The sequence below is a fragment of the Delphinapterus leucas genome, chromosome 4 (assembly GCF_059928025.1).
Source record: "Delphinapterus leucas isolate spDelLeu-1000000601 "Yukka" chromosome 4, BTC_Dleu_Yukka2, whole genome shotgun sequence".
In the NCBI taxonomy this organism is placed as follows: domain Eukaryota; kingdom Metazoa; phylum Chordata; class Mammalia; order Artiodactyla; family Monodontidae; genus Delphinapterus; species Delphinapterus leucas.
In genome coordinates, this window is record NC_143132.1 from 12,383,853 (window position 1) to 12,405,605 (window position 21,753).

A 21,753-nucleotide genomic window follows, 5' to 3' on the forward strand; every position below is an offset into this window, starting at 1 on the left:
AGTCATCTCTCACAGCCCAGCTGATCAGGGTCTGTTTTGCTTGAAATAATTCAGCTTCAACCATTTTTTAAGGAAGACTCTGATATGCTTTTATTTCCTTTTAACCAGACCTTATTTTCTTTAAAACTTTTATTTTCTTTTCTTCCCCCACTGCAGGTTTTTGTTGGGGCGGGGGAAGATGCAGGTTTTGGTACAGATTTTTGCTTTCTTGGGTTCTTCTGCTGCTTCTCAAAGTAAATCTTTCTTTCCAAAAAATTATCGTTGCAGTGTATAGCATATCACATAAACCTGTAAGATGGCTTGCTTGACATTTTGGCTGTAATGAACAGCATTTCTTATAGGTCAGTTGTAGTAATGGACTATAAGAGTATTTATTTAATATTGTTGGAGGATTTTTTGGTGAGGTGCTTACATTTTCATTAAGAGGATTGTAAACAACCTTCAGAATTTCATGTAAGGTAGGTGATTGATTTCATATTGTTTAAGAAACTACTCTGATAGTTTATTTTAAAGAAAAGGACTACTGCACCACAAGAAAAATAGCAGATTAGTAAGGCTTGGGTTATTTTGTGGGCAGATGGATGAAATTAAAACGAAAAAGATTAATTTGAACATTACACTTGCTAATATAAGATTTCGTCTGGTAACCTCAATTTAGGATTATTTCAAATGTGACTGTATTGTCAGAGGCTCTCTAGTGGTAACGACTTGTTCTATATTATGCTTTTGCTATGTAGGATCAGTTTAGTTATTGGTCATATTTTTAAAAATTAAAAATACCATTTGAAAGGCATACTTACAACTGTAAGCCCCTAAATATTTTGAACTGTTAAACTTTCTCCATATTCAGTAACGAAGGGCAGGAGGCCCTAATCTCGGCATACAGAATACTAACGTACAGAATATTAGTATCAGTTAAACCTGATTGATCTTAATACTCTGAAATAGCAAAATTTTATCCTGATTGGGGAAAAGGATAGTGACATAATGAAAAGTCTTAAGCAGAGAACAATGTATAAGAAATATGTATTTTTTGGTACATGTGGTAACATGGTTTGAGTGAACAGGAAGAGGCTATATGTGTTCTAAGAAACAAGTGTTAGTAATATGGGTTATGTTCAGTCAGACTTAATTCATTTACTGATACATTGTTATTTATGCTTAAATCAACTAAAATATTACTTGCTACAATATTAATTTTGCAAAGCATGTTTCTTCATACTACAAATATTATTCTTATACTGATGAATTCTATCTAGATAAAACTATCTGTGGGGGAAAAAGGTTTGTTTTAGCATGTGAAACCCTTTTCAGCTGCTTGTGTGTTTTGGTGATTTCCTAATTTGTCTAAATTCTAAATGTTTCTCTAATTGTGATTACTGGTAATAATGGGAAGTCAAATTTTCAGCTACAAAGTTTGTATTACCTATAGTTATTAGGGTTATTGCTATACTTTACTCCAAGGTCAGGAAGCTTAAGGATAATCCTACTTCCAAACCTCCAGCAGTCCTCTCTTTTATGCCAAATAATGGTTTAACAAAACAAAACAAAACAAAACAACTTCCCAAACCATCCATTTTGGCATTAACATTCATTTTAAGGAAAAGAATCTTAAAAACATTGTCTTAACTATTTATTAACTCTTTTTATTTTCATTAGATTTAGACTATGTAAGTAATTCTTTTCAGGAGAAAAAAGCTGTGAATGTTGCCTCTCTCCGTAAAGCTAGCATAAATGGATATATAATCTCTTGAGTATGTCATTAGCTTTTCTACTAATTAGCTTTTCTATGTCAGTAGCTTTTCTACTGTAAACTTTCATATTTAAAACATTAATATTTAAGAGCTAACAGACCTTTTTATAACTTACTTGACATGTAAAATTAATTTGACATTCAGGTCAGAATGATACCAAGGTGTGTATTTTTTGTGCTGTAGAATGTTCATTTTTAAAACCTTCACATTTTGTCAGTGCCTGTTGTATTCAGGGGGCTGTGCTTGTAAAATACTGAGGTGTTCTGTTTATCTTCACCAATCTCAGACCTTTGAATTTCGATGCATCTTGCATATTAATCTACCAGAAGAATCTCCTAAAATCATTTTTGATAGTAAACCCAAATGTAACCCTATTTTTCAATAAGATTAAGTTCAGACTCCTCAGCCTGTCAATCAAGGCCTGCCATCATTTGGTGCCACCCTGTTGGTTCAGTGTTGATCTCCTTTGAGGGAGACTGGTGTTTCCTCAGTGCTCTCCCAAAGTAGTGTGCTTTTTCCAACCGTCATCGTGCTGTCCCTCTTCCTCCAAGACTGCTAGAATGCTTTTTTCTGCCTTTCCAGTCGAAGCCTGTCAGTTCCAGCTTGAGTCTTCTTCCTTAATGAGAATCTGCCCCTCCAGCTCACTCTTGTCTCTTCCTTCCCTTCATTTTGTGGAACTTAGTCTGTATCACAAGATGAATGCTTTTTATATGCTGCTTTTGTTGTTCTCTGCATGCTTGTATGCAGGTGTTTTTCTTGAACGTACATGGTGAGAGTGACCCTAGCAGGACTCAGTTTCACGTACCCAAAGTTTGTGACTTCTACAGGCTTCAGTTGCCTGGGTTTAAAGTTTAAACAATTAGGCATCTTAGGCAATACATATCGTTAAGGACTGACAGTCACTTAATTTTCTTGGCTTAGGCCAGAAGTGTCATGAGATAACCAATATGAAATATCATTTTTCCTATTATTAGCACATATTAAAAAATAGGGTGCAAGTGAAAATAAACTCAGCTCATGGGTCCTCTTAGGACCCAAGTATCCACTAATTAATCAAGCCTTAGAATTCTGTCTTAATGTTGATAAAGATGTTAAATCAGTCATGATGCTACGACTTAATCAATCAATGAATCAGTGATTTTCAGCCCTGTGTGCACATTATAATTCCCTGGGAAGGTTTTTACAAATACTGATGCCTGGGCTCCAGCCCCACAGAGATTCTGATATAATTAGATTGGGATGACCATTTCTGAGCATGGCTTATATAGGCCTCTCTATGATAGATTATGGCATAACTTTTTTGGCTCACAGACGCTATCCAAAATAACCATGTTTCCAGAATTTCAGTGCTGTTACTGTCTACTGTGGGGTCCGTAATGAGTTTCCTTGAAACCCTCAGCCTGAACCAAGTGCTGATGTTCCCATAGCACTTTTAGTCTAGTGCTTTTCACAGAACGTGGAACTGTGTTCAGGTTTCTGCATCTGGATGCTTCACTCATTGAGGAAAAGGCCCAGGTCTCAGTAATCTTTGTATCCCTAGTGCTTAGTTCAGTGTCTTACTCATATTGCAGAATAAATGATTATTAAATAAATGGCATGGGGGGAAGACTAACCTAATGTAGATTATAGTATTCTGTGTTTGTAGTGCAGTATTCTGTGTTTGAAAGTGTGGTACCTTTTCATAATAAAATTTATTTTCTGTCTTTTAAAGAATTGCTGTTTGACCGAACTGCTGATGTGAAACACATACGTTACACATTGTTTGGATTTGTTACTGAAAAATTCTCTTGGAAATAACTATTAACCACATCATTAAGGTTTTTCTGAAATGCCAATTAAAATGTGTGTGATGAATGTTCTTCATAACTACCATAAGTACTGTTAACAGTTTGTTTTAAAATTACTTTTCTTGAGATGGAAAATTTTATCGATTTCTTTCATTGCATTTATTTATTTAAAGAAACCTTTGGACTTCCCTGGCAGTCCAGTGGTTAAGACTCCACACTTCCACTGCATGGGGCACGGGTTTGATCCCTGGTTGGGGAACTAAGATCCCACATGCCTCGAGGCACGGCCAAAAGTGAAAAAAAAAATAATAACAAAATAAAAATTAAAAAAACCTTCTGAAACGTTCTTAGATAATAGTTAATATGTTTTTTAGTCACATGCCCATTTTCAGTGTTACTCATTTTTGAAAATTACTAGTCCAGAAAAATGTTCAGTTGAACCAAAAATTTGATGTCTGTGGAGCAGTGACTCAGTGTAGCAAGTGGACTCTCTGTGACTGGTATACTGCGTCTGAACCAGCATAAGCACAAGAGTGATGGTCAGCAAGTTGTAACACTACACCCTTCTTCTTGGAAACTAATTTTTTTTTTAAGTTCATTTATTTTTGGCTGCGTTGGGTCTTCGTTTCTGCGCGAGGGCTTTCTCCAGTTGTGGCAAGCAGGGGCCACTCACTATCGTGGCCTCTCTTGTTGCGGAGCACAGGCTCCAGACACGCAGGCTCAGTAGTTGTGGCTCACGGGCCTAGTTGCTCCGCAGCATGTGGGATCTTCCCAGACCAGGGCTCGAACCCGTGTCCCCTGCATTGGCAGGTGGATTCTCAACCACTGCGCCACCAGGGAAGCCCGAAACTAATTTTTTAAGAGATAAAGGAAGACATCTGTCAGTTTTGTGTTGAGTTCAGTTTTCCTCCACTTTGTACAGCTAGACACATGAAAAGACCATCACAAGGGACGGACAAGTAGCCAGTCAGACAGATACATGCTTTAAATTCACAGGCTATCTCATTATTTTGCAACCCATCTCATGCTTTAGTAAAGGTAAATAATTCGCTTTATAATTGTATCCTAAATAGAAGATGGAGTAAAGGGAAGGTCAGCACATCGGAAATGGAGGATGATGTGCGGGTCACATAGATAGTGAGCGTAACATCTGTATTAAACGTAAGAGAGGAGTTTATAAAGGGCATTGGCAATAAACTCTTTGTTGCAGCTGTTTTCCAAGTAATGTAAATACTTTTTCCTGTGATTATGTATAGCCTTGGAATGGCGCCTTTTAACTAACCCACATGTGTTTGATTTTCAGTGGTTTTTTAATATTCACATGTATATATGGTGCTCACTTTTAGGATCCGCAGTGTTGCCCATTTATGCTGCATAGCTGTATCATAGCCTTACTAGTTGTGTGTGGTTGGTTGACCCTCTGGGTATACAAATGTTAGTCTGAGCGGCGTCTTACTCGTTTGTTCATAAGTGAATGATTGTGCATGTGTTGTATGTCATAGTATGTCGTCACATAAAAGGGAGGGAGCAAATAACCATTACATTAAAATAATATTGGACCAAATGACTTACTTGCTCTAAACAGTTTCTTGTGCCCCTTAACCTGTCTTCAGAAGTTGCATAGAGTTACAGTAGTGTGTAAATTAAATATTGTGAAGTTATGGATCACCTGTTTAAAAGACGGCGATGTACGGTGTTGATGTAAATTCCTAACTCTTAAAATGAGAGCTTTCGTTCCTTTGGGTGTCACATACTGCTACGGTAGGAAGGATTAATTGCGTTTATCTGTCTAGTGGTAAGATTATCTTCAGGCTTTAACTCTGGACCTGGTTTTACCCCACATTGTCCGTCTAAGTGTCTTTGTCTACCTAATTTGTTTTCTTTTATCATGGAAACCTGAGCTGTAAAACAGAGGGATAAAATTCTGGAGCTCTTTGTCACAGAATGTGAAGTGTCTTGCCTTTTCTATGAAACTGTACACGGCAAAGGAGTCATACTTGCTATTCACTGGAAGTTACTCTGCTAGTCACAACATTAAGCCAGAGGGGCCTATAAGCTTTCTCGTTTTATGGCATCCTTGGGGTCTTATTAAGTTTTTAACAGCACCCGTAAGCCACCGTTCTGTTCATTAAATAGTTAGGTCCAAACAATAAATATTTATGTCCTAACAACCTTTAGTAGCTGTTTGGAAAAAATATTGCAAAGAAATTGAAAATAATTTATTTCCTTCATAAATAGCCACAGTTCTTTATTTACGGTATGGGAATGCCTGTCGAGCACTGAACAGCTTTCCAGACCTTGGCACCAGATTGAAAAGCACCACCCTCATTGCCTGTTCCACGTTGATTCTGGAGCAGTACTTGTTTTTTTTTAATCGCAGCAACCACTGAAAACCCAGCTTCACTAAGATATGATGTCTGATGTCATAAAGGAACATACTGCAATCAAATGTTAAAACTCTGAACTACCCCAAGCTAATAGTTTGGGCAGTGTCCAGCATGTGTTGAATATCTCCGTGTTTCTTTCCATTTAAAATATCCCTCATCTCTCCTGAGAGTTTGCTGAAGTGTCCCAGACCATCTCAGCATACAGTTTAGACTGGCATTAGACATGCTTTATTTCATTTAATTCTGTGGGTTGTACTTTTATCCACATTTCGCAGATGTGGAAACTGAGGCTTGGAGAGATTAAATAACTTGTCTAATGACATAGTCTTACCATTTGCCTTTTCGCTGTAATTATTATTTATACTTTTGTTAGGGTGGTGGTTATTATTTGGGGGGGTTGAGGAATGAAGAGCAAAAAGAAAAGAATGCCAGTAGACTTTAGAGTGAAATGGTAAGCATTTTCTAATGAGGGAAGTGTTAAACTTGCTGTGTTTTTACCTACAAACTGTTAATATCTAAGAGGGAAACATGGTTTGATTTAGCGTTAGGTAATTAGAAACTTTACGTTTTAACTTTGCCAGGCCAAGTTAAATGTCAGGTTTTAGAATTTTGGATGAGTGTAGTAGGTGGTGATGACAAGCAGTGTGCATAGTTTTTTGTTTGTTTTTTTAATTGCCAAATGCTACTAGTCAGCACGATTGCCATTTAGATAAGTTGCAGTATCTTATCCCTTTTTAAGAAAAAATTTCAAGTTGAGGAAGGAAGTGCCTTTTTTTTTTTTAAGAATTTTTTTTTTTTTTTTCCTGCGGTACGTGGGCCTCTCACTGTTGTGGCCTCTCCTGTTGCGGAGCACAGGCTCCGGACGCGCAGGCTCAGCGGCCATGGCTCACGGGCCCAGCCGCTCCGCGGCACGTGGGATCTTCCCGGACCGGGGCACGAACCCGTGTCCCCTGCATCGGCAGGCGGACTCTCAACCACTGCGCCACCAGGGAAGCCCAGAAGTGCCTTTTTTATAGTTGACTTTTTCTGTGCAGAAAAATGAAATTTAGACTTGTTATATATCACTTTATGTTAGGGTTGCAAAAATTCATTTTCTTTTTGTAAATAATTTTTGGAATGTTCATATTTAATAGAAAAGAAAATAAATAGCAACTTAAATATCAACACTTAAAAAAAAATCAACCTTACTTCTCTATCCTGGGCAGCAGGATTAGCCTGCTAACATAGGGCCAGTAGTCGTTCCTAAGTGCCTTCATTTCTTTACCACTTAAGTGTGCTATGAGGAAATAAAAGTGAAGGCAAAAAATTTCTCTCTCACTGAACAGTAAAGCCTTGTTATGTGACTTCTTATTATATGATTTCAGGTCTCTCAGATGTTCTAAAATGTCCTTAAAATATAACTAGGCCAGGAATGTAGCAGGATACTTGCTTCTGAGCATGATGGTGTAACAGGATCTGTATTTGCCCTCCCACCTTAAATAACAACAACAAAAAAACGAACAAAAAAATGTGAAACAATTTTCAGCTCTTGAACAATAGACAGCACAAGACACTGATCCCTAAGAGAAGGGAAACAAATGAGGGGAGCCTTGCAGTCGCTGCCTTGAGAGCTTCCAGGCTACAGCAGCAGCAGGGTCAACCCAGACAAAGCCTGACAGTCTCCCTGAGTTGAGGAGATAGAGTAGGGGCTTCGGCGAAACGCGAGCATCTAGAATTCTCAGGACTAAGTACCAGAAAAGGTATAACTGCACAGAGCTCCTGAGATGTGTAGCGGATTCCACTTGAGGCATCAGCTGAGTTCTGATTGGTGCCAGTGGAAGCTATCAAGGCAGGAAAGAACCACCAAAGAGGAGCAGGCAGAAAAATTCCTGGAGCTCAGGGCTGGGAATAGTTCATGCTCCAAACAGCCAGAATGGAGAAAACTGGTAATACTTGGGGGATTGGGTTGAACACTCAGAGAAGGGTATATTACTTCAGTAGTGGAGCCAAGTAGCTCTAGACCACATGCTGCTCTGGTCCTGCATGACAGAGCTTCAAAGCAAGACCCAAAGGGGTCAAACTGTTTCCAGATAATTTCCAAATAACTCAACTGTATCCCAGAATAAAGATTAAGACTGTTTATAGGAATACAGAATGTATATACATATATCCAGCATTCAACCCTGTCAATTTCACAATGTCTGGCGTTCAATTAAAAATTACCATGCATGAAACGAAGCAGGAAGATATACCCTGTAATGAGGAGAAAAGTCAATCTGTAGAAACAGATGCTCAAATTAATAAGAACATTAAAACAGCTATTATAAATATAGTCCATATGCTCAGGAACACAGGAAAGAATGAGCATGTTAAGGAGAGACATGAAAAATGTAAAGGCCCAAATCAAACTTCCAGAATTGAAAAAAACAATGTCTGAAATGAAAAAAATACACTGATGGGGATTAATAGATTAGACTCTGCAGGATAAATGAGTGGTGAATTTGAAGACAAAATAATAGAAACAACCCAAAATGAAGCACAGGAAAGCAGACTAAAATAGATAAACAGAGCATCAGAGGGCAGTGGGACAACTTCAAGTGGCCCCATATATATGTGCAGTTGGAATCCTAGAAGGAAGGGGGTGGAGCAGGAAAATATTTGAAGAAATAATGGCTGACAAGTTTCCAAAATCGATGAAAACTATAAATCCATGGATCCAAGAAGCTAAATGAACCCCAAGCAGAAGAACCATGAAGAGAAAGAACTACACCGAAATATGTGATCAAATTGCTTAAAACGGTGACGCAGAGAAAAATCCTAAAAACAGCCCAGGAAAGAAAAAAAAAAAAAATGATACACATGTAGAAGAAGGAAGAAACAAATCATGATGGACTTCTTCAGAAACAGTCCAAGCCAGATGAGAAAGAGCTAGATCTTTATTTTTTTTATTTTTATTTTTTTTTACATAGAGCTAGATCTTTACTGAAATGGAAAAAAAAAAACAAAAAACAGCCCTGAAACTGTCCACCTAGAATTCTGTACCCAGTCACAAACAAAGATGATGTAAAGACTTTCAGATGTTCAGAAGCTAAACAAAATGAGCCAGTTATATGAGTAGCAATTTAAATAGTATTGCTTTTCTTTGCATCTAGCGCCAGTACATTCAGAAATTTTGAGGTTGTAAAGTCTGAATCAGTGACATTTTGTTACTTAGTTATGTTTTAACTTAAGCTTGAAAGAGGTAGAAAGAGTGGAACAGATCAGTGCAGTTGGGGTTAGTCTTGTAAGCAGAGTGCCGAAAGGAGGTATATATTTAAAACTTGCATGTCATGTTTTTACTGGTGACAGTTTAAATTTGCTTGAGTTTTTTAATGGTTGTTAATAAGAATTTGTGTTTATCTTTTTCCACTAAAATAGATTTCGCAAGTGAAAGCCATTGTTATTCCTCTGTAATGTTACACAATATAAGCAATGCGTTCACATTGGAGTGCATTTCATAGCTAATGAACTAATCAAATTACTGTGAGTACATTTGGCATTTGGAGATACGCATTAACTCTTCGTGGTCAACTGGACACGTATTTAATTACTCCCTCAGTTCAGGCTGAAAGAATTTATGCGCTCTTTATACTCCTGGATGATTTTAAGATAACTTAGTCAGTTAAAAGAAAAAATAAAAAACAAAATACTTCTTATTAAATTATTAACTAAAACGTATTGAATGTTATTAAAATACTCTCTTCTTCCCTTTTATTATAGTCTTCTTACATAACTTTATAAAGTTTGCTTGCTTATATAAACTAGGTCTTCGCAATAAATATTTATTATGGGTTATGTTTCATTTTGTTCACTAGTCGACCGTAGGATTGCTGTTGTCTGTTGAATACCTTACTGAAAGGTAGATAAACAGCCTTTTAATATCCTGTGGACCATGTTCGAAGTATAGGCAGGATGAATCTTATTATTTGTTATTTATTTTATTTTTTAAATTAAAAAAAATATATTTTATTCATTTATTTGGCTGTGCTGGGTCTTAGTTGCGGCACACGGGCTCTTCGTTGCGGCATGCGGATCTTTCAGTTGTGGCATGCATGTGGGATCTAGTTCCCTGACCAGGGATTGAACCCAGGAACCCTGCATTGGGAGCACGGAGTCTCAACCACTGGACCATCAGGGAAGTCCTGAATCTTATTATTAAGTAAATTCCTAGCTGGTTGTACATTAGTGCTCATTAGTGGTCTGTCTTAGTCAATGTTGGGGATGTGACTTTGGCCTATCTTGTTTCACAATTTGATTATTTTCTTGGAGAATAGGGTAGAAAGGTCGTTATCAGATTTGTAGAAGTTGCAAAGCTGTGTGGGACTGATACAGAGCTGGGTAGAATAATTATTTATTTTGGATGGCACAGTTGAGATCCAATTTTTTTTCAAACTGAGAAAATGGGTTAGAACCTACAAAATGAAAATGCCCTCCCCCTTGTTTGAGTTTTGTGTCCATTCCTGAACCAACTGCCGTGGCTGCAGGGATATCAGGTGCTACTTGGGTTGGGCAGATGATTGGCAAAAGAAGGTAGAAATTTCTGTGATTGTTTGAGTTCCCATAAAACCCCACCTGTACCATGGCTATGTAGTAAGGGAGGGTGGGCACAGGTACTGGGTCGATGGTCACCTTGACCACTGCATTCCTTCAAATCTGCTCTCCTTCAGTCTTCCTTATCTCAAGGGATTGCTCTCCATCCACCTAGCTGCTTTAACCAGAACTTAAGAATCACCCTCTACACCTCCTTCTCTCTCATTTCACACATTCATTCCATTACCAAGTACAGTCAGCTCAACCTCCTAATTTCATTGAGAATCCACGCAGTTCACCGTTTCAGCTGGTTCTACACCAGTCAAGCCACTGCAGTCTCTTTCATGGACCATTATAATAGCCTCCTTAAATGGTCTCCCTGCTTCCACTCCCCCACCCACTCTCCAGTGTTCTTAAATACACAGTTTAGATCTTATTATTCCCCTGCTTAATACCCTTCAGGGGTTGGTCACTGAACTTAAAATCCAAACTCTTTAAAATGACCTGCAGTAAAATCGAGTCCGTCTCCCTCTTCAGTCTTACACTGTACTGTCTGTTGGTTTCTGTGTTCCAGCCACATTGGCCCTTTTTTTTTTTTAGTTCTGAATGTATCAAATTCTTTCTGATCTCAGGGTCTTCACAAAAGCTGTTCCTTCTGCTCAGGATTTTATTTTTAAAGATAAACTTGTTTGCACACATGGAAAAGTATATAAACGATAAATGTTCGACTTGATGACTTATTACAGAGTGAACATATTCATGTTACCACTACCAGGTCGAGAATAGAACGTTATTGCTGGCTCTCCAGAAGATTCTCTCATGTTCCTTTCCAATTATCTCCATCATGATCTGCAAAGATAATCACTGTCCTGACTTCTTAACTCATAGATTAGTTTTATCTGGTTTTCAACTTAACATAAATGGAATCATTCAATATGTATTCTGTTGTGCCCAGCTTCTTTCATTCCGTGTTAAATATGGGAGATCATGCATGTTGTAGCGTATAGCAGTAGTTTATTCATTTTTATTGCTTTGTAGTATTCCATTGTATGAATATTCCACTATTCTGTTGACATTTGCTTTCTTTCCAATTTTTCCTATTATAAGTGACACTAGTATGAATATCCTTTTACATGTCTTTTGGTGCACATACATACATATTTCTGTTGGATATTTTCTTAGGAATGGAATTTCTGCTCGTAGGGCATGTGGATGTTGTCTGGAACACTTTTACCTGCACTCTTAATTTGGCTAACTTCCTGTTTATTCTTCAGGTTTCAACTTAAAGGTCACTTCTGCAGGCAGCCAGGCCTATTCTAACCACCACCGTCCCCCACAAACAATTTTAGATTCGGTCCTCCTGTTGCAGTCTGTGGGAACTCCATCACTGTACTTAGTATAATTCATAATTTTGCAGGTATATGATTATGTAATGCCTGTCTTCCCAGTGGAAGGTATTGGGGCACCGACTTTTTTTTATTCCTAGAACTTTGCCAGGATCCTGGTGTATGGTAGGCATTCAGTAAATACTTGTTGAACAAATGAGTGAAAGGTTATTTTTATTTTGAAATGTTGCCAAGATTGGGATGTGCAGTTTATATAGAACACTAATTTGGATAGCTGAGTATCTTTCAGCTGGAATTTTAGTTATTTACTAATACAAAGAAAACCTTTTTCCTTTAAAATAATTTTCTCTTTATGTGTGATGAAATGGAAAGAGTCTTTACCACCAGCTGGTTATATGATCTTGGACGAATCACCTAGTCATTTTCTTCTGAAAATGAGTAGCTTGGACTGCATGATCTCAAGGATCCTCTGACTAGAGGCTCTCTGCTTCCACACCAGAGTGGTACCTGCATGCAAATAAGCCGGCCACAAACTGCGGTGCATGCAACCACAGGCAAATTGTGTTTCTAGGAAGGTCGTGCTAATTTGTAATCCTGTTTTCATATTCTTACTGGCTTTCTTCAGCTTGGTCTTCTGTATCATCAGCTAAGGAAAGACAGTCTGTTCCCACCTGGAAGGTTTGAGCCACAGCAGAATGTTGACCTTGGATGGCAGGACCTTCAGTGGGTAGCGTAATTATTTAGTTTGAAATATTGTTAATTCATCAGAAGTTAGAGAAATCTACATTTAAATTTAATCTTCAAAATACCATTTAGGTTTTTAGAGAAATGACTTTTTATTTATCTGAATGTCTTAGATAATAAGTTAATTTTATTTCTTTCCATTCAGATGGTAGAGTTAGCAAGGCAGATGTGACCATCGTGTTGCAATTATCCTATGTTTAATAAGCCTGTATTTTAGAGACACAACTCATGAGAATCAAGACATAGGTATATGATTATGTTTTCATCTGAATTTCTGTAGCCTGATCTTATGTTTCTTAATTGCCTTAACTTTTCATTTGAGAAGGGCGGGTGTAACACCAGCAATGCTGAGTAATGCCAGCTGTGTCATATGACAGAGTGCTATAAAATAAGCCAGTCCAGCAAAAAAAGGTGTTGAGTAATGTGATAGAGAACAATAGGTATGTTAAATTTTGATAGAGAACAATTGATATATTTATACTCTGAGTGTTTTCTGTAGTCTATAAACAGATAATCTCTATACCTTCTATTTTTATTACTTTCCTGTAGTTTAAATAGGAGACGTAGATTAGGGCTGCCTTCAGTCATGAATTTGTTCAGTTAAAAAACTCTGAAACAGGCACAGAGCTAAAATAATGAATAAGTTATCTGTATTAAGCTGTGGGATATCACTAGCTTGTGGCTTTACGTAGTTTTAAAGGCTTCTTAACTACTTCTGTGATGACAGGTAAAGGTAAGCTTATGATTTTCCAGCTACAAGTTTGACAGGAGGATATGAAAGCTAATTTATTTAGGATGAATGTAAGGAAAACATTTGTGACAGAGTATTAGCAATATTTACCCTTCCTGGGCTCTCCATTCTATAATTGCCGAGTCTGCTTCTTTCCCAATTTGTTATATATCTGTTATTTGATGAATATATGATAGACTTGGGAAGAGCAGGCCATGGGGCCATTCTCAAGGCTGTAGAACTTATTGCTCCCTTTCAAGTTTATAAAAGTCCTAGTGCCCATTGAACTTTTGCCTACTTGGAGGAAAATACCTCTCGGATCACTTAGAATCCAGTAGCCTGTCCTCTCCCACTGACTGGCCAGGTTATCTTGTCTTCTCTCCTCTCTGAATTTATCCAGGATACCAAAGAATGCTGTCAGAATAAATTTTATCTGGGGAAGTATCAAACAGACATCAAAGAAGAGAGAATAGTGTCGTTGATTCCCATGTATCTGCCAGCCAACCTCAGCGATTATCACAGACACTTTTTAAAATATATTTATGTATTTATTTATTTATTTATGGCTGTGTTGGGTCTTCGTTGCTGCACGCAGGCTTTCTCTAGTTGCAGTGAGCAGGGGCTACCCTTCGTTGCGGTGCGTGGGCTTCTCATTGCGGTGGCTTCTCTTGCTGAAGAGCACGGGCTCTACGTGCGCGGGCTTCAGTAGTTGTGGCGTGCGGGCTCAGTAGTTGTGGCTTGCGGGCTCTAGAGCGCAGGCTCAGTAGTTGTGGCACACGGGCTTAGTTGCTCCTCGGCATGTGGGATCTTCCCGGACCAGGGCTCAAACCCGTGTCCCCTGCATTGACAGGCGGATTCTTAACCACTGCACCACCAGGAAGTCCAATCACAGACGCTTGTGTTTATCTATATCCCTTATCTGCTATTTCCCCCCCCCCCACCGCCACCACTGTTTATTTTGAAGTAAACCCTGGACATCATTTAATTTCATCCATAAATATTTTTTGAGAATAAATGTTTATGGCACATATTTTATTTTGCTTTAAATTCTTTTCTATGACCTGATTCATATTCATATATTCACTAGGAGTAGATTCAGAGGCCCTTCAGATGATCAGTTCTAATGACGTGAGAATATGTTAAAAATATAGCTATAATTATAAATTTATGCTTAAGATAGCTCTGTGTTCTCAGGAAATGCACATTTGCACTAGATTGATGACTAAGATTTAAAGCACGAATGAAAGATAGTGTTGAATGTGACATGAGAAGAAAAGTTTTTCCAGTTAAAATAAGGAAAATAAGGAGGAGGTTAGTTACTGTTGTTGCCTGAGGTGTCACAGCAGTAACTTCAGAAGCCAGGCTCTGTCTTACCTTCCGGGCTTAACAAATGAGCTGAAGACATGTGGCCCTCCTTACCTCAGCTGAACTGCACAAGATCTTGATCAGCTTAGAATGACTCCTAAAACAATGGGCTTCTTGGCTATTCCTACCTACCTGTGGTTAGAAATCAGTCACTTGTAAAAAGAAAGGTTTGTTTTTCCTAGCGTTTCGTTTGTTTAATAACAACATGAAAAGGAGGAAAAAAAACCCACTTCTCTTTCAAAAAGCACTCTGTTGCCCTCATGGAAAGCGTAGTAGATAACCTGGAAAGACAGCACTAACAAGAGAGTGAGTGGCCTGAACTTCCGTATCACCACGTTTCCTGAACTTTCATTTCTGCTCGTTGTTTCCTCTGAGCTCTCCACACCCCCTGCCATTTTATACACTCCACAGCTTACACCCTGGTTAGCAGTCATTTAACAGTGCCCATTTTCCCATCCTCACCTTCACACCCCACGACAGACATGACGTCACTGTTAAACTTCAATAATGAAGGCATTCAAATGCTGTCAATGGTAAGATAAAATGTTTATCTTTTTATGCATTATTTATTTAATTATTTATTTTTCAGTTTTTTTTTTAAATTTTTTTTAAAATTTTTAAATTTTTTTTTTTTTCGGTACGCGGGCCTCTCACTGTTGTGGCCTCTTCCGTTGCGGAGCACAGGCTCCGGACGCGCAGGCCCAGCGGCCATGGCTCACGGGCCCAGCCGCTCCGCAGCACGTGGGATCCTCCCGGACCGGGACACGAACCCGCATCCCCTGCATCGGCAGGCGGACTCCCAACCACTGCGCCACCAGGGAAGCCCAAATTTTTTTTATTTAAAAAAAAAATTATTATCACTACTATTTTTGGCTGCGCTGCGCGGCTTGTGGGATCTTAGTTCCTGAACCAGGGATTGAACCCAGGCCCCCTGCAGTGAAAGCACAGAGTCCTAACCACTGGATTGCCAGGGAATTCCCCTTATGTATTATTTTAAAACTTACGAAACATTCCCTTTTGTGCCAAAATCTCTCAATTTATTTTTGTCTATTAGATGAATACTTAGTCAATAGCTGCAGTGTTTAGAGTCACTGTGTTAGGTGGGCATCATGTTGAGATATAAAGAAATAAGACTTAGTTTCTATTGCTACTAGTAGACAAGTGTCTGTGGCATAAAGTAAAGAGAAGAAAGAGATTTCCTTCCAGCCAGAGTAATCAGAGGAAACTTCAGGAAGAAAGCGGCATTTTTTGTTAGGTATTGAAAGATGGGTAATATTTGGAAACACAAAGATGGCTAACAAGTATTCGGGGTGGGAAGAACGTGGTGAACAGCGAAAGAGGGGAGGGAGGGGAAAGAACATGGAGCCTGTAGGAGGGGAACACGTTACTCATTTTGGCTAAGGCCTGGGATGCAAGGGGAGAGTATTAAGGGAAGAAGAAAGATGGGGATGGATTGAGTAAAGTCGTTACAAATGCTGTGTTTTATCTAAAGGTTATACACATTATTTTAAAGTGTTATGGCTTTCTTTCTTTTTTTAAATTAATTTATTTATTTTTGGCTGTGTTGGGTCTTGGTTGCTGCACGCGGGCTTTCTCTAGTTGCGGTGAGCCGGGGGGGCCGGGCTTCTCTTCATTGCGGTGCCTTGGCTTCTCATTGTGGTGGCTTGTCTTTGTTGTGGAGCACAGGCTCTAGGCGCGTGGGCTTCAGTAGTTGTGGCTCGCGGGCTCTAGAGCGCAGGCTCAGTCGTGGCGCACGGGCTTAGTTGCTCCACGGCATGTGGGATCATCCCAGACCGGGACTCGAACCTGTGTCCCTGCATTGGCAGGTGGATTCTTAACCACTGTGCCACCAGGGAAGTCCCATGGCTTTCTTTTTTTTTTTTTTTTTTCCCCATGGCTTTCTTATTTTAAGTAATCTTTTTATAGTGGAGGAATCTCAAATTATTTTCTAGAATTAAGTTACCAGAGAAATGGGACAATAATTTAATTGGATCCCTCCTAATCATGTATTTCTCTGGATTTCATGGAGTTTCACAAAAGAAGGGAATCTTTTTCCCCCAATTAAAAAAATATATATGGGGAGGGAATAAAATGGTATTGTAAGAGTTTATCTTCATGCCATTTAGAGAAAAAAGCTTCATAACTTAGGCATATGCACATGTATTTTCAAAGTTATTTTTGCTGGCTACATTAAGAAAAATTTTTTTAATTTTTAAATAATTTCAAATATATGGAAAAGTTGAAGTTCAGTACAAAAGAACTTTTCTGAACTATTTAAGACTACTAAGTTGCCAACAAGTTACCCTGTCACCCCCAAATACTTTATTACATATTTCCGGTATTCACCTACATAACTACAATATAATCATCAAAAAATTAACATTGGTACCTTACTGTTGTCTAATCCTCAGACTCCATTTAAGTTCATCAATTGTCCCAACAATGTCTTTCGTAGAAAAAAGATCCAGTTGAATTTTGTGCATTTTATTTAGTTATCATGTCTCTTTAGTCTCCTTAAATGCGGAAAAGTTTCTCAGTCTTTGACGTTTATGACCATAAAACTTTTGAAGATGAAGGCCATCTTCATTGTTTTGTAGAATGTCCCTCACTCTGGGTTTGTCTTATGGTTCCTTATGCTCAGATTGAGGTTATCTTGGCAGGAATATTACAGAAGTGCTGCTGCGTTCTTTTCATTGTATCCTGTCAGTTGACACAATCTTGACTTGTCCCATTACTGTTGGTGTTCACTTGGATTACTTGGGTTAAGGTGGTGTCTGCCAGGTGTCTCTGGCTGGCTCTTTTTTCCTTTATAATTAATAAGTGTTTGGAGGTGAGGTACTTTGAGATTATGTATGGTCCCATTGCTCTTCAAACTTTCAGTTTATGGGTTTATTCAGTGGGTTGTAATCTGTTACTCTTATAATTTATTTTGATGCTCAAATTGTCCCAGATTTCACCAGTAAAAGAAGCCCCTTTAAGCCAGCTTCCGCATTTTTGTAACATGCCACCATCATTCTTTGAACACTCCCTTACTTCCTGGTGCAGAAACATGTTATAGGCTCATCTTGTCCCTGCCCTTCCCCTGGAATTAGCTGTTTCTCCGAGGAGTCCTAGTTCCTTTTAGTGGAGAATGGTATTAGAAGGCAAGGTCTGGGTGCTAGGTGTGCTGTTTGTTATTGGAGTATTGCTGGTCGTGGTCCTGTCAATGGCTAGAGCTAAGGAGAACATATAAGTGTATATGATATGCATACATAGTTATACCCACCCATTTATATCTCTGTCAGTCTGTCTCACTAGAAAACCGTGAGTTCATACTGGTAACTCCAATTCTGATCAGCACTGCAGTGTCCTTTCTAGTTTTCTCTCTTTCCATGTTTGCAATTCCCTTCTCTGACAGTGAGAAGCCTACTCCTGAGGTCTTTGATCATTCCCCTGTGCATAACCACTCTCCTGTTGCCCCTGCAGCCTCCTCCACCGCGTGGCTGCCTTCTTCACCCCAGTGGGGCTCCAGCACCCTGCCTGGGGCTCCCTCCAGTGCACCCTGCCTTCTCATCCCGTGCCAGGCCACTCCTACTGTCTCTGGATGGACACCACCCTCCTCACTCAGACTTCAGCATCTCCTGCCCGGCTGCTCCTCCCCCCAAGTGGATGCTTTCTTTCCCCACCTCTGGCTTCAACTCCATGAACAGGGCCACCCTTCTTACTCCACCTAGACTCTCACAGCCTGCAAAGGACCTCCTTCCACCCACCCCAGACCTTTGAAGCGTAAATGGAAAAATAGGTAATCCTCTGCAGTCCTTTAGGTTAAAAATATTTCAGAAGAAAACACTCAGTTTTCTTTTATGAAATTGGAAGTGTCTGGAGTTAAACGTTCGTATGGCTCTGAAATTGCATTCACCAGTTCATTGAACATAAATTACCGAACCCCTCCTGGGTGCCAGGCACTGAGCTAGGTCACCGGGGATAGGACGGTGAGCTAGACAAAGCCCCTTCCCTCATGAAGCTGCATTCTCTGACTCTGTTTAAGCTTAAACAGGTTAGTAGCAAATCAGTAATCTCTCTAAGCCTGTTTCCTCATGTCAAGTGGAAGTAGTCGCAATTCTGCTCATGGGGTGCTTGTGGAAATTGAATAACACATGAAAAATACCTAGCCCAGTAACTAGTTAGCTACTGTCTTGATCATCACAGAAACAATATACAAGTACCTCAGCTAAAATAATATTCGTCACTCTAAAAAAATCATTAAAATTTTTCATTTAATATTTTGAGGGGAAACCAAAAAAATTCCTGGCAGGGAAGATGAAATCTCATCTATTCTTTGAATCTTTTTTTTTTTCTTTTAGCATACTTTTATCTAAGAATATGCACTTTAGTTTAAATTGTGTGTTTAAATGTGTCCTGTTTCTTGAGCCTCAGAATATAATACAAAAGCACAAATAACCAGGCAACATGACATTTGTCTGCATGTTTGTATCAGGTGACAGTCTAATAGATGGGTCTTCTTTGGGCCTGAAAGACATGATAGATTCATATGTTTGGAGCACAGTTAACGAAAAGGTAATTATTATGCATTATTAGAGAGAGAACATTTTGTTGCAGGATAATTTGTTATAAAATGACTTTCTCTTTTCTAAGGGAAGGTGATGACTTAATATTAAAAATTATTTTCTTTTTAACCCTTACTAGCTGCTGGTATTGGAACCCAACTGGTTACTGCTAAACTGGTAGATACATCTAGTAATGTCTACATTATTCTACCAGTGATAGTATTTGAAATGCATATAACATGTAACCTGTAAAACTCTGGAATAGTATTTGCCCTGGAAGCCATGCCTTCTATCATCAGAGATAGCAAGCCTCTCTAAGGTTTGCTTTTGTACATGTGGTACTCTTAACAAGGCAGTATTTAGGGGAAGGAGTTCCTGTTTTACTTTATAAAATATTAAAATTTATGTTGTGATGTTTTCTAGCTGTGTTCCTTGTCACTGAATGTTAGGAGTAACTGTTCTCGAAATATATGGTGCAGTAATAATAATAGGAACTCTAGGAATGCAGAATGAAATTCAAATCCCCATAACTTTAGTGGCTTGGTGAAATCTTCCTCACTCCCTAACTTCATACTGGGTGGTTTGATAAAGATAAAGACCTACCCCTAATAATGAACATACTAGAAAATTGTGACAGTATCAGCTAATTGAGTGACTGAGTCCTTCAGTCTCATAAGGCCTGTGCTGCCAGCTAGCAGAGCACAGCTCATTCGAAGGCAGAAATGGGATAACTAGGAAGAAGCATAAGAGTAGATGGTCTGAAAAGAGGTGAGGCAGGCGGAGAAAGTGAGCTGGTCTGTAGAACCCTGGAGAAGAGCTTCAAAACAAAGGAAAAGAGCTCTAATGCAGAGTACTATGGGATATTAGGAAAGCAGTAGACTGAGAAGATAGCCATTTTGTTGTCAATAAAGGTCGACAGAGAGGGACTTCCCTGGTGGTGCAGTGGTTAAGAATCTGCCTGCCAATGCAGGACACACGGGTTCAAGTCCTGGTCTGGGAAGATCCCACATGCCGCAGAGCAGCTAAGCCCGTGTGCCACAACTACTGAGCCTGTACTCTAGAGCCCGCGAGCCACAACTGCTGAGGCTGCAGGCCACAACTACTGAAGCCCGTGTGCCTAGAGCCCATGCTTCGCAACACGAGAAGCCACCGCAATGAGAAGCCCATGCACCGCAATGAAGAGTAGACCCCGCGGGCTTCCCTGGTGGCGCAGTGGTTGAGAGTCCACCTGCCAATGCAGGGGACACGGGTTCGTGCCCCGGTCCGGGAAGATCCCACATGCCGCGGAGCGGCTGGGCCCGTGAGCCATGGCTGCTGAGCCTGCGTGTCCGGAGCCTGTGCTCTGCAATGGGAGAGGCCACAGCAGTGAGAGGCCCGCGCACCAAAAAAAAATAAAAAATAAAAGAGTAGATAGACCCCGCTTGCCTCAACTAGAGAAAAGCCCGCGCGCAGCAATGAAGACCCAACGCAGCCATAAATAAATAAATAAATAAAATTTAAAAATGTACTATAATTCTGTATCAGAATGTAATTTATTAGAATTTAGAACATACTATCGTTCATGTACAGATCATAGAGGAATGGGGAAAGGGAAAAGGGGTAAGTGCAAGAGATAAGAGGTAAATGAGGAGTGAACCAGTCAGCTAAGAGGTGAGTTGGTGGGTTGTGGGTAGGGAGTGGATAAGGGAAGTCAGTAAAGAAGAAAACTGGAAGGGAAAGGATAGAATGAGAAAGAGGCTCATACCTTTCCAGATTTGTAGACCTTAGAATGTAGTATTTGTACTCGTCCATTGAGTTACTAGCTGTGGTTTATGTTTCTTTGGTTCTGTGTTCAATTTTTAATAAGTGTATTTGCTAAGAACTAGGCATTTTCCTTTAAAGCTTCAGGATTTGTTTTTTTGTTTGTTTTGTTTTGTTTTTTTCTGAATAGAATAACCACAACAGCCTGTCCTAGGGAAATTAATCTGTGGGTTATATTCATTAGCAGATAACATTAACTTCATAGCAGAAGAAATAAATCCAGACAAAGGCCAGACTGACGATTTCCCCCCTGCTAGACTTTGTGGTCAAGTACTGCCATTAGCTTTCATTATTTAAACGTTAGTAGCCTTCTGTGCGTCAGGCACTGTTCTGAGTGTCAGGGATGAAAGGATGAATAGGACAGAATTCCTGCCTTCAAGGAGCAGGCTGGCTAATGAGAGGGACAAGCGATGAGTATATTTTAAATGTTTGGGCAACGTGAAGAGGGAGCTCTGTGAAAGACCTGTGCCTGGAGGAGTAAAGGAAGGTTTCCAGAAAGTGATTTTGTGCTTGTGTTTTTATAGGGTGAATAGAATTTTGCCAAGAGGCAAAGGTTGTGTATAGAGTCTTTCAGGCAGAAAGCCAGATCGCTGTGCAAAGGTACAGAAATGTAAAAGACCATGCTTGGGCCATAGTGATAGTTTAATATGATTGGAGCCTAAGATGCAGGGGGTGGGAAGGAGAGGAGAGTTATGAAAAATGAAGCAGAAAGGGTATGCTGAGGCCAGATTCTGGAAGACTCTTT

The 21,753-nt window shown here is 39.4% G+C and overlaps 1 protein-coding gene across 8 annotated transcripts in view; it reads left to right on the forward strand.

Annotated features, from left to right (window-relative positions):
- SYNJ1 (synaptojanin 1) overlaps positions 1–21,753 on the forward strand; it is an 88,025-nt gene that overhangs the window by 1,170 nt on the left and 65,102 nt on the right. The window contains exon 2 of one of the 8 annotated variants that reach the window (XM_089910304.1): positions 18,127–18,442. The exons of 6 other annotated variants lie outside the window; for them this stretch is intronic. The gene's annotated coding sequence lies outside the window, so the exon portion shown is untranslated. Of the gene's footprint in view, positions 1–4; positions 18,443–21,753 lie in introns of those variants that run through there. One more of the 8 variants, XM_089910303.1, reaches the window with a different exon arrangement.